Source organism: Nycticebus coucang, chromosome 20, assembly GCF_027406575.1.
Source record: "Nycticebus coucang isolate mNycCou1 chromosome 20, mNycCou1.pri, whole genome shotgun sequence".
NCBI classification, from domain to species: Eukaryota; Metazoa; Chordata; class Mammalia; order Primates; family Lorisidae; genus Nycticebus; species Nycticebus coucang.
The window spans coordinates 27,293,739-27,307,659 of NC_069799.1; the positions used below are offsets into that span (position 1 = coordinate 27,293,739).

The following is a 13,921-nucleotide window of genomic DNA, read 5'->3' on the forward strand; positions in this document are numbered from 1 at the left end:
GTATATTTTTCCATTTGTTGATGTTTTCAGCTACTTCTTTTCTTAGAGTTTCATAGTTCTCTTTATAGAGATCTTTCACGTCTTTTGTTAGATATACTCCCAAATATTTCATCTTCTTTGGCACTACTGTGAACGGAATGGAGTCCTTAACTGTTTTTTCATCTTGACTATTGTTGGTATATATAAAGGCTACTGATTTATGAATGTTGATTTTGTAACCTGAGATGCTGCTGTATTCCGTGATCACTTTTAAAAGTTTTGCAGTAGAATTTCTGGTGTTTTCCAGATATACAATCATATCATCTGTGAAGAGCGAAAGTTTGATCTCTTCTGACCTTATATCAATACACTTGATCGCCTTTTCTTCCCAAACTGAGATGGCTAAAACTTCCATCAAAATGTTAAAGAGCAATGGAGACAATGGACAACCTTGTCTAGTTCCTGATCTCAGTCGAAATTATTTCAGTTTAACTCCATTCAAAACGATATTGGCTGTGGGTTTGCTGTAGATGAACTCTATCAGTTTAAGAAATGTCCCTTCTATACCAATTTTCTTAAGTGTTCTGATCATGAAGGAATGCTGAATATTATCAAAAGCTTTTTCTGCATCAATTGAGAGAATCATATGGTCTTTTTTATTTAATTTATTTATGTGTTGAATTATACTTATGGATTTACGTATATTAAACCAGCCTTGAGACCCTGGAATAAAACCGACTTGGTCATGATGTATAATTTGTTTGATATGTTCCTGGATTCTGTTTGTTAGGATCTTGTTGAATATTTTTGCATCTATATTCATTAGTGATATTGGTGTATAATTTTCTTTTCTTGTTGGGTCTTTTCCTGGTTTTGGGATCAGGGTGATGTTTGCTTCATAGAACGTGTTGGGTAGTTTTCCTTCTTTTTCTACCTTTTGGAATAAGTTGAGTAATATAGGTATTAGTTCCTCTTTAAAGGTTTGGTAGAATTCTGATGTGAAGCCATCTGGTCCTGGGCTTTTCTTTTTAGGGAGATCACATATGGTTGATGCCATTTCAGAGCTTGATATTGGCCTGTAGAGCATTTCCACTTGATTCTGGCTAAGTCTTGGAAGGTGACGTGCTTCCAAGTATTGGTCAATTTCCTTCAGAGTTTCATATTTCTGAGAATAAAGTTTCTTGTCATATTCATTAAGGATTTTTTGAATTTCTGAGGAATATGTTGTTATTTCATCTTTGTGATTTCTGATTGATGAAATTAGAGATTTTACTCTTTTTTTCCTAGTTAGGTTAGCCAAAGGTTTATATATTTTATTGACCTTTTCTTTTTTTTTTTTAAGTTGAATATCCAAAAAAAAAAACATGGAATGCTTCATGAATTTGCGTGTCATCCTTGGGCTGGGGCCATGCTAATCTTCTCTGTATCGTTCCATTTTAGTATATGTGCTGCCGAAGCAAGCACTATTGACCTTTTCATAAAACCAACTTTTTGATTTATTGATCTGTTGTATAATTATTTTGTTTTCAATTTCATTTAATTCTGCTCTGATTTTGGTTATTTCTTTTTTCTACTGGGTTTGGGGTTGGTATGTTCTTCCTTTCCAGTTCCCTGAGATGTCCCAGTAAGTGTTAACTTCCTCTCTTTCCGTTCCCTTGAGGAAGGCTTGCAGTGCTATAAATTTCCCTCTTAGGACTGCCTTTGTGGTATCCAAGAGGTTCTGATAATCCGTGTCTTCATTGTCATTTTGTTCTAAAAATTTGGCAATTTCCTTTTTAATCTCATCTCTGATTCAGCTATCCTTAAGCATAAGGTTATTTAAGTTCCATGTTTTTGTATGAGTGTGCAGATTACTGTTGTTACTGAGTTCAACTTTTATTTCATGGTGGTCCAAGAGGATGCAAGGAATTATTTCTATTCCTTTAAATTTACTGAGGTTAGACTTATGACCTAAGGTGTGATCAATTTTGGAGTATGTTCCATGACTGAGGAGAAGTATGTGTATTCAGTTTTGTTGGGATGAAATGTTCTGTAGATGTCTGCTAAATTCAAATGTTGGGTGGTTAGGTTTAAATCTAAAATTTCTTTGCTCAGCTTTTTATTGGAGGATCTATTCAACACTGCCAGAGGAGTGTTGAAATCTCCTACTATTATGGAGCTGGAGGAAATCAAGTTGCTCATGTGTATTAGAGTTTGTCTTATAAATTGAGGCACATTCTGGTTGGGTGCATAAATATTCATAATTGAAATCTCATCATATTGAGTATTACCCTTAACAAATATGTAGTGAACATTCTTATCTTTCTTTACTTTTGTTGGTTTAAAGCCTATTGTGTCAGCAAATAGAATTGCAGCTCCTGCTTTTTTTCTGATTACCATTTGCCTGAAATATGGATGACCACCCTTTCACCCTGAGTCTATATTTATCTTTTAAGGTAAGATGTGACTCTTGTATGCAGCAAATATCTGGCATGGGTTTTTGTATCCGGTCAGCTAACCTGTGCCTCTTTAGAGGACAGTTTAAGCTGTTCACATTAATGGAGAATATTGAGAGATCAGGTAAAATTTTGGGTGTCAGGTTTTTCAAAATTCCATTGGACAATTTTAATCCTTTTGCCATTGTGGAATTTGGAATTTGATCAAAAGTTTCTGAGTGAGTTTATTTTTGTGGTAGAGGTTTGGAGTGATCATTATGGATTATAGGTCTGAGAATATCCTGGAGAACTGGTTTGGTTATGGCAAATTTCTTCAACATATGAATGTCATTAACGTATTTAATTTCTCCATAATAAATGAAACTCAGTTTAGCTGGATACAAGATCCGGGGTTGAAAGTTATTTTGCTTTAGGAGATTAAAAGACGATGGCCAACCTCTTCTGGCTTGAAAGGTTTCAGCAGAGATATCTGCAGTCATTCTAATATTTTTCCCTTTGTAGGTAATAGATTTCTGTGTCTAGCTGCTTTCAGAAGTTTCTCCTTCATATTGACACTGGTGAAGTTAATTCTGATATACCTGGGGGATGTCTTATTCGAATTGAGTCATGCTGGGGTTCTGAAACTGTCTGCTATCTGGATTTCAGAATCTCTTGATATTTCTGGAAAATTTTCTTTCATAATTTCATGGAGAAGGGCCTTTGTGCCTTGCGAGGCCACTACGTCACTTTCAGGGATTCCAATGAGGTGGATATTAGCCTTCTTCGAATTATCTGAGAGCTCTCTGAGAGAATGATCCATTTTTGTTCTCCATTTCTCTTCTTCTCTGAGAGTTTGGGAATGTTCAAACACCTTATCTTCAATGTCAGAAACCCTTTCTTCTTCCTGCTCCACTCCGTTACTGAGGGACTCTACTGTGTTTTTCAGATCTTTGAGGGCTGCAAATTCTTGTTTAAGTGCATCAAAATCTTTGGTGGTTTTGTCTTTAAATTCGTTAAATTCTTGAGACAATTTTTAAATTTCTCCTCGAATTTCTAATTCTGACTTTTGAATTGCTCTTCGGATTTCTAATTCCAAATTTTCATCCATTCTTTTAATCTTGTTTGCAATCCAAACTATAAATTCAATTTCTGAGATCTCTGCCAGCTGTTTATGAATGAGATCTTCCGTTACATCTTCCATATCTTTCCTGGGGGCGGGGGGGTTGATCTATTCTGGTTATTTGTATTACCAGAGTTTTTTGCTGATTGCACCCCATGATTACTTTACACCATTTGATTTTTCTTCTGAAGGCTTGTCAAGGACCCATGCAATGCTTCGGCCTGAGATGTTTGGGACCTATTTGATGTGGTGGGACTAAGTGGTTCTGTCTTGTTTTCAGCTGGTCTCTGTTTGCCCCTAATGAAACAGTTTCTCTGGGTTGAAGTATCAGCTGTGGAGAAATACCAGCAATTAAGTCACTCCGCCCCCTACAGGCAACAATTGAAAAAGGAAAATGAAACCTTTCTACAACCACACACCCAGGGCACCATTTGTATAGCCCTTAGGCAATTAGCTCAGTTCAAAAGATCCAAATCAATTGTGTCAGTCAGCACCTGTCTCAGGTGGGAGAGTTTAAAAAGTCTCTGGTGACAACTCAGGTGTCTGGTGACAACTCAAATATGACTTACTCTGGTGCTCCTTGAAGTCTGGAGGACCCATCCAGCAAATAGATTAATCTGGGAAGGTTGATGTCTCCTTCCCCACCTTGCAGCTCTGTCACACCCAGTCACTGAGTGCCCCACAGGGCTGTGACCCAGTCAGTTGTCTCCAGTGAGCAGATACTCCAGAGGTTTGCACCTGCTTAAATCACAAGGAGGTCTGTATCTGCTTGTCAAGGATGCTGTTTTCTGCCTTTATTCAGCAGGGGTCAGTGATTCCTGTCTACCTCGGGTGCTCGATAGAGGATGGGGGGTGTTCACTCAGTTCCAGCCCCATCCTTGATTTATATTACCGGCAGAACAGAACAACCCTGTGGGAGTTTGTTTCTGACCGTGCTAAATTCCTCTGCAGAAGAGGAGCTGCTTTGAGTTCCCAGAACCTGTGCCTCAGGCCCTGTCTTCACTCCTGCTGGTTTGTATTCGCAGCACAGTTGGTTGTCAGCTCTAACCTCCTGACCTCCTTTGTCTAAAGGCTGATGATCCCCTGAGGGCTGGGTGTGTCTTAGGCTCAGTAAAGTGGTCCTCTGGGTCAGCCCCACCCTGGGAGTTTCCCGGCTCTGCTTGTGCGTTTTCTAGTCCCTGTGTTCCACCCAGGCCAGTACCACCTCAGGAAAACAGTTTACTCATGGGGCCTATGTTTCAGTACCAGGTCTGTTCTGTGGTGGTTGCCATCTGAGAAGATACCCAGCCTCCTCTGGTTGCCCAGGGAGACAAGGTGAGTGGCTTCGGTATATCCAGGGGTGGACCTTGTTATTGCTAAAGACGGCTGCTGGTCTTCACCTCAGGGTACCGCCACTCCAGCGTGATTCCCTCTCAGTTGACCATTGTCTCCTCACTCCCATGGTGCAGAATCAGCACTGTCTAGCTGAAGTCCAGGTCCTGTCTATAGCTCTCCAGAAATTACCCAAGAATCTGGACTCCTGGGGAACAGGCCTCCAGACCTCAGAGGGAGAGTGGAGGGGAGTGCTGGGAGCTCAGAATTTCAGGTGGTAACACCAAGCTCATTGATACCAAATGAGCAAATAAACAGATACAAAGGCTACCAGACACATGAGCCCATTGATGCACAAACAGATAGAGACACATGGACATACAGACAACACCCACAACATCAACAACAAAAAACAACTACAATAAAAATAGTGATAATCGTAAAATAATTGAAAAAAAATTAAAAAGTGGTGTTCACAGAAAAGTTAAGAAAGAGAAGAAAGGAGAAATTAAAACTAGAAATAAATAGAAATAAAAAATATATCTTAAAAAATAATAATAAATTAACAATAGCTCCTCCAAAAAAATGGTGAGGAAAAAACAGAACGAAAAAAATGAGAGAAAAGAAAAAAAGGCACCAATCACAAAAATATTTTCTTGTGTATATGTAGAAATATACATCTATATGTATGATGTAGGGATCAACTTTCGTAGGACTATATTTATAATGCAATATACTTTCTGGACACCAGGTGGCACTGTGAGTGGTTCCCAGGCTTATACCTGATTCACAGTTTATACTGTTACCACGGTAACCACCATACCTGGCCAATCGCCATTTTGGAGTTTCTGTATAAGTTTGTCACCTAACTACTGTGCAACCTCAGGTGCTCTGTTCCAGATGGCACTCCTATCCAACCTCCCAACTCAGTGCGCAAGTCCATGCTTCACAAATCTTTCTGCTCTGCTCCCATGTTCTCTTGCAAACTGGCGACTGCATTTGGCTGTGGGGGAGGGTGCTGCTGTCGGCTATCCAGTTGCCGGAGGTCCCGTGGTCCAGCATCTGCAGTCGGTTCGTGGCTGGAGCACTTGGGGACCTTATTCTGAGTTTTACGGCTTAGAGTTTCCCTTTTGAATCAGGACCTGCCAGTTCACTACACAGCCTGAACCGTCAACCCCCTCCAACATTTTCCTCCAGGAATGCTCCGGCCTATTCAATCACTCCTGTTGTTCTGGGGGAAGACACCAGCCATTTCGGATAGTTCAAAATGTCTGTTTCCCAGGTGGAATCCCCTCCCTTCAATTTTCCATCAGGTTGCCCAGCTCCCCATGGTTTTGAGTGGCTCTCCTTTCGGATGCCACCCTCAGTTTGGGAATAAATATTTGTCAGTTGGGTTTTGTCAGCATTTGCAAGCTGCTGTCCTCCGTAAGGGAGGGGCCTGCCAGCCAGCACAGCCGAGCAGGGAAAAATCTCTATAATAGAGTCCGTGGTTCTAAATTACGCCTCATAAACAGCAATCCACCAACTCGCTGAGCATCTCCAGCTGTCTGTTCACACCAATAATCCACGCATGGGAAAGGTCTGGACCCCTTTTCCTCTCACCTGATGACTTGGGAGAGGTGGGCTACACATCTGTCCTTAGATAGTGGCTTCTTGACCCCACCATAAGGGCAGAAACAGCATGCTTGTTTGGCATCTCCTAAACTAGAATGTCATCTAGTGTATAGGCATTTTGCATTATATATACCATTTTTCTTTTATTTCATTCTATTCAGAGAATGACCCGGTGCCCAGAAAATACATACGCATATTTTTTCTTTTTTTTTCTAACTTTTAGATTTGTTTTTAGTTTTTCATTTATATTTTCTTCAATATCAAGAATTCCATATTTCTAATAGTTTTTATGTTTTTAACCTTTCTTTTCTATCTGTTTTTCTTTCATTTCATAGATAATTTTCTATTATTCTCAGATTTCCCTCATAAATATCCCAAACAACTACCAAGATATTTCTCTCTTTTGTTTTTGCATGTATGTTCTATTTCCTTCTGTATTTTTTTTTTTTTTATGGGAAAGCACCTTGCTCTGACGCTTAGCCTGGGCTGCCAGGGCATTGGCCTGGCTCCAGGAAGCTTTGAACTCCTGGGTTAAGGTGTTCTTCTATATTTGACCTCTGAAAGACTATATTAGTAACCTCTCATTGCAAAACACTGCTGATAAGCTTCTCTATATGGTGGTGGAAGGGTTCTTCTCCTGTTCACCCTGGCAAGGAGCTCCTAATACCAGGAAACTCACACTTCCTGACCTCCCAGAGTCATGGAATTACTGGTGTTGGTCAACACAAACGATTATGCCTATTTTTTCCTGTGGGCCCTCCTCTTCTTTTTTAATTTTTTCTCATTTGCTATTTTTTCCTCTTTTTTTCCCACTGTTCACTCTTTAATTCTATCTTCCTTTTGTTCCTGTGACCAAAAGGCCACTCCAATAATCAGACAGGAACACAGGAAAATAAAGGAGAAGATGAGAGAGGGAAATGTGAAGGAAGGTTGTGAACAAGAAGAAAACACACATGAGAAGGAACCAATAAAAAAATTCTGGCAGTATGAAAAAAATAAGAATAAATCAACCAATTTCCAAGAGATCATAAGGCGGCTACCACAAAACATTCCACCTATAAAGAGAGTATGGAAATGACAGAAAGAAAATTTGGAGTATGGATTGCAAAAATGATGAAGGTAATTGAAAAGAATGTGAAAAACCACAAAAGGAAATCAAAAAGTTGCCTCAAGAAATGAAGGAAAGACATAATAAATTTTTTATCCCAAGAAAACACTTTATTTTATGTTAAGTTTTTCTTTTCTTTCCCCACTGCTCCCTCCATCTTTCTCTCTCTGCTCTCCTCTTCCCACACCCAACCCTATCATTAATTGTCATTAATTGTCCTCTTATCAAAATTGAGTACATAGGATTCATGCTTCTCCATTCTTGTGATGCTTTACTAAGAATGAGTTCCACTTCCATCTAGGTTAATACAAAGGCTGTAAAGTTCTCCATTTTTTTAATGGCTGAATAGTATTCCATGGTGTAGATACAGTACAGCCTGTTAATCCATTCTTGGGTTGATGGGCATTTAGGCTGTTTCCACACTTTGGCGATAGTAAATTGAGCTGTAATAAACAGTCTAGTGAAAATGTCCTTATTATAAAAGGATTTTTTTCCATCTGGGTAGATGCCCAGTAATAGGATTGCAGGATCAAATGGGAGGTCTAGATTAGTTCTTTGAGGTTTCTCCATACTTCCTTCCAAAAATATTGTATAAGTTTGCAGTCCTACCAGCAGTGTAAAAGTGTTCCCTTCTCTCCAAATCTTTGCCAGCCATTTGCAGTTTTAAAATTTTGTAATGTGGGCCATTCTCACAGGGGTTAGATGGTATCTCAGGGTGATTTTGATTTGCTTTTCTCTAATAATTAGAGATGATGAGCATTTTTTCATATGTTTGTTAGCCATTCATGTGTCTTCTTTAGAGAAGGTTCTATTCATGTCACTTGGCCATTGATATATGGAATTCTTGGCTTTTTTCATGTAGATTAATTTAAAATCTCTATAGATCCTAGTTATCAAGCTTTTGTCTGATTCAAAATATGCAAATATTATTTCCCTTTGTTTAGGTTGTCTATTTGCTTTGGTTGCTATCTCCTTAGCTGTACAGAAGCTTTTCCATTTAATTAAATCCCATTTGTTTATTTTTGTTGTTGTTGCATTTGCCATGGTAGTCTTCTTCATAAAGTCTTTCCCCAGGCCAATATCTTCCAATGTTTTTCCTATGCTTTATTTGAGGATTGTTATTGTTTCATGCCTTAAATTTATTTCTTTATTCATCTTGAATCAATTTTTGTGAGTGGAGAAATGTGTTGGCCCAATTTCAGTCTTTTACATGTGGACATCCAGTTCTCCCAACACCATTTATTGAATAGGGAGTCTTTCCCCCAAGGTATGTTCTTGTTTGGTTTATCAAACATTAGGTGGTTGTAAGATGTTAGTTTCATTCCTGGTTTTCTATTCAATTGCAAATATCTATGTCTCTATTTTTGTGCCAGTACCCTGCTGTCTTGACCACTATGTCTTTGTAATACAGCCTAAAATCTGGTATGATGATGCCCCCAGCTTTGTTTTTATTACTAAAAACTTCCTTAGCTATATGGGGTTTTCTATGGTTCCATACAAAATGCAGAATCATTTTAACTAAATCTTAAAAGTACGATGTTGGTACGTTAATAGTGATGGCATTGAATAGGTAGATTGCTTTGGGAAGTATAGATATTTTGACAATGTTGATTCTTCCCAATCATGAGCATAGTGTGTTCTTCTATTTGCTAATATCTACTGATATTTCCTTTCTTAGGATTTCATAATTTTCTTTACAAGTTACTTCACCTCCTTTGTTAGGTATATTCCTAGGTATTTCATTTTCTTTGAAGCTATGGTGAAGGGAGTTGTGTCTTTAATTAGCCTCTCATTTTGACTGTTACTGGTGTATACAAAGGCAATTGACTTGTGGACATTGATTTAACAGAATTACGGGAATTTATGAAGTGTTCAAACATACGAGTTATAGGTATCCCAGAAGGGGAAGACGAATGCCCCAGGTGAATGGAAGCCACACTACTGAATATTATAAATGATAATTTTGCAAATATCACCAAAGATTCTGACATACTCCTTTCAGACAGTTATCGGACCCCAGGTCACCTCAACTCTAACCTAGCTTCCCCAAGACACATTGTGATGAACCTGTCCAAAGTCAAGACAAAAGAAAAGATTCTGCAAGTTTCCAGGAGTAAGTTCAAGTTGACCTACATGGGTAAATCCATCAGGATGACTGCAGACTTCTCTAATGAAACTTTCTAAGCAAGAAGACAATGGTCTTCTACCTTTAATCTACTTAAACAGAACAATTTCCAGCCCAGAATTCTATATCCTGCTAAGCAAACTTTAAAATTGACAGAGAAATCAAATCATTTACTGATATACAAACAATGAGGAAATTTGCCACAACAAGACCAGCTCTACAAAAAATATTTCAAACTGTTCTACACACTGACCATCACAATGGATTGACAGCAAAGTAAGAACTCAGAAATTAAAGGACAAAACCTAAATTCCACACTGATCCAAAAGATAAAACTAAGCAATGGACTCTCACAAAATAAGATGAATAAAATCCTACCACACTTATCAATTATCTCAATAATTGTTAATGGCTTGAATTCTTCACTGAAGAGGCATAGATTGGCTGATGGATTAAAAAATACAAGCCATGCATTTGCTGTCTACAGGAAACACATGTAGCATCAAAGGACAAATTAAAACTCCAAATTAAGGATTGGAAGACAATTTTTTAGGCAAACAGAATTCAGAGGAAAAGAGGAGTTACAATCTTATTTTAAGATGCATGTGGATTTAAAGTAACTAAAGTCAAAAAAGACAAAGATGGTCACTTCATATTGGTCAAGGAAAAAATACAAGAAGACATTTCAATTCTAAATATTTACGCACCCAATTTAAATGCTCCCAGATTCTTGAAGCAGACTTTACTCAGTCTGAGCAACATGATATCCAATAACACCATAATAACAGGGACTTTAACACTCCTCTTACAGAACTGGAAAGATCCTCTAAACTGAAATTAAACAAAGATATAAAAGACTTAAATTCGACCCTAGAACAACTGTGTTTAATAGACGCATATAGAACACTCCATCCCAAATATAAATAAAATAAATTCTCCTCATCATCCCATGGAACATTCCCCCAAATTTATTATATACTAGGAAGCAAAATAAACCTCAACAGAATCAAAAGATTTGAAATTTTACCTTGTATCTTCTCAGACCACAAGGCACTAAAGGTGGAACTCAACTTTAGCAAAAACGTTCAACCCCACTCAAAGTCATGGAAATTAAACAACCTTCTGTTGAATGACAGTTGGGTGTAGGAAGAAATACAAGATAAAATTATTAACTTCCTTGAACATAAGAACAATGAAGACACAAGCTAGAGATTTTACTTTTCTATTTGTAGTTAGTCTGGCCAAGGTTAATCTATTTTATTTATTATTTTGAAAAAACAACTATTTCTTTCACTAATTTTATGAATGATTCTTTTTTTTATTAAATCATAGCTGTGTACATTGATATGATCATGGGGCATCATTCACTAGCTTCACAGACCGTTTGATACACTTTCATCACACTAGTTAACATAGCCTTCCTGGCATTTTCTTAGTTACTGTGCCAGGACACTTACATTCCACATTTACCAAGTTTCACATATACCCTTGTAAGATGCACTGCAGGTGTAATCCCATCAATCCCCTTCCCTCTACCCTCCTCCTCCCCCCCTCCCCTCCCTTTCCCCCTTCCCCATATTCTTAGGTTGTAACTGGGTTATAACTTTCATGTGAAAGCCTTAAATTGGTTTCATAGTAGGGCTGAGTACATTGGGTACTTTTTCTTCCATTCTTGAGATACTTTACTAAGAAGAATATGTTCCATCTCCATCCACGTAAACATAAAAGAGGTAAAGTCTCCATTTTTCTTTAAGGCTGCATAATATTCCATGTGTACATATACCACAATTTATTAATCCATTCGTGGATCGATGGGCACTTGGGCTTTTTCCATGACTTAGCAATTATGAATAGGGCTGCAATAAACATTCTGGTACAAATATCTTTGTTATGATGTGATTTTTGGTCTTTGGGGTATATGCCCAGTAGAGGGATTACAGGATTGAATGGCAGATCTATTTTTATATCTCTAAGTGTTCTCCATATCTCTTTCCAAAAGGAATGTATTAATTTGCATGCAAAAGAATGATTCTTTTGTTTTGATAGACCAAAACCTGTGGGATACTGCAAAAGCAGTTTTGAGAGAAAAATTTATCCACTTTAGATGCCTACATTCAAAAATCAGAAAGAGAGCACATCAACAAACTCACAAGCCACCTTATGGAATTGGAAAAGGAAGAACAATCTAAGCCTAAACCTAGCACAAGAAAAGAAATATTCACAATTAAATCACAGATTAATGAAATTGAAAACAAAAGAATCATTCAAAAAGTTAGTGAAACAAGGAGTTGGTTTTTTGATATAATAAATAAAACAGATAAACCTTTGCTCAGAATAACTGCATATAGAAAAGCAAAACCTCTAGTAACCTTAATCAGAAATGATAAAGGGTAAATAACAACTGATGCCGCAGAGATACAAGAGATCATCTCTAAATACTACCAGAAACTGTATGCCCAGAAATTTGGCAATGTGAAGAAAATGGATCAAGATTTGGAATCAAACACTCTCCCTAGAATTAGCATGGAAGAAATAGAGCTCCTAAATAGACCAGTTTCAAGCACTGAGATTAAAGAAACAATAAAAAAATCTTCCAACAAAAAAATGCCCTGGTCTGGATGGCTTCACACCAGAATTCTATCAAACCTTCAAAGAAGAACTTACTCCCATACTGCAGAAATTATTCCCAAAAATTGAGGTGGAAGGAATCTTCCCCAACACTTTCTATGTAGCAAACATCACCCTGATACCAAAACCAGGAAAAGACCTAACTAAAACGGAGAATTTCAAACCAATTTCACTGATGAATATAGATGCAAGCATTCTCAACAAAATCCTACCCAATAGATTACAGCTTATCATCAAAAAAATCATACATCATGATCAAGTAGGTTTCATCCCAGGGATACAAGGCTGGTTTGACATACACAAGTCCATAAATGTTATCCACTGTATTAACAGAAGCAAAAACAAAGACCATATGATCCTCTCAATAGATGCAGAAAAAGCATTTGGTAAAATCCAGCATCTTTTTCTAATTAGAACACTGAAGAGTATAAGCGTACATGGCACGTTTCTGAAACTGACTGAAGATAACTATGACAAAGCCACAGCTAATATTTTACTGAATAAAGTAAAACTGAAAGCTTTTCCTCTTAGAACTGGAACCAGACAAGGTTGTGTTCTGTCACTATGTTACTATTCAACATAGTGCTGGAAGTTCTAGCCAATACAATTAGGCAAGACAAGGAAATAAAGGGCATCCAAATGGGAGCAGAAAAGGTAACACTCTCCCTCTTTGCTGATGATGTGATCTTATACTTAGATAACCCCAAAGACTCAACAACAAGACTCCTGGAAGTCATCAAAAAATACAGTAATGTCTCAGGACATTGCCGGGTCCTCCAGCAGTCACAGTTGAGGGAAGATTGGGGCCAGCTCGACCTCGTCCCAGGGGCTGAGCGGGATGGTGAGTGTTGGCAGCTCGAAGAAAACCACATGGAGCCGGGAGGCTGTGGAAGCAGGATCTCACCTTTATTGTAACACACTGCAATATTTATACACTTCAGCTAGGGGGCAAAAGGCAGAAGCAGGAAGGAGGTGGTACGTAAAATGAGGTGACAGGCTTCAAGCCAATAAAATCTAACCCCGTCACCTGTATCCAGGCAGAGGCTTGTTTCAGGTTGGGTCTTGCTGAGTCACTCCTATGTGGAAGTGCGCGGACAGCACCAACTCAACTCAGGCTTAGGAAGTTTCTCTAGGCCTCAAGTAGGCCTTGCCCACATGAGAAGGCCCAACAACTCCCCCTTTTGTTTTTGTACAATACTGCAGTTACTGGCTATACATAGTCCCTGTCTTAGGTTGTCCACTCTTTCACTCTCAGTCTTACCCGTCATTGGGATGCAAACATCTGAAGTTTGGTCCCTGTCTTAAGTTGACTGATTGCAGAGGGATCTTATGCATCATGGGGCACTATGACATCAGTTTATCGGGGAACCTCTCCACGTCCTGTCTTAGGTTGTCCCAGTTTGTCTGGGATCTTACCCATCATGGGAAACACGGAGGGAAGGGGTCATTGGTAAGACTCAGCCTCTCGGTTAATGAGTTGGTGGTAGTGGACCTCAACCTGATTTAAATATATTGCCTCTATTCTACTTTGGATGAACTGGGTGATTTTATTAATAATGCAAGGTCCAAAAACAAGAAGTAACATGAGTGACACAAGGGGGCCGAGTAAGGGGAGGAAATAG

The 13,921-nt window shown here is 38.4% G+C and overlaps 1 non-coding gene across 1 annotated transcript; it reads right to left on the bottom strand.

The window, feature by feature from the left end:
* Positions 1-1,337: 1,337 nt before the first annotated feature.
* LOC128573160 (U6 spliceosomal RNA) lies at positions 1,338-1,443 on the bottom strand. Its single transcript, XR_008376329.1, has one exon. It is a non-coding gene; the product is annotated as a U6 spliceosomal RNA (small nuclear RNA).
* Between the last annotated feature and the right edge of the window lie 12,478 nt (positions 1,444-13,921).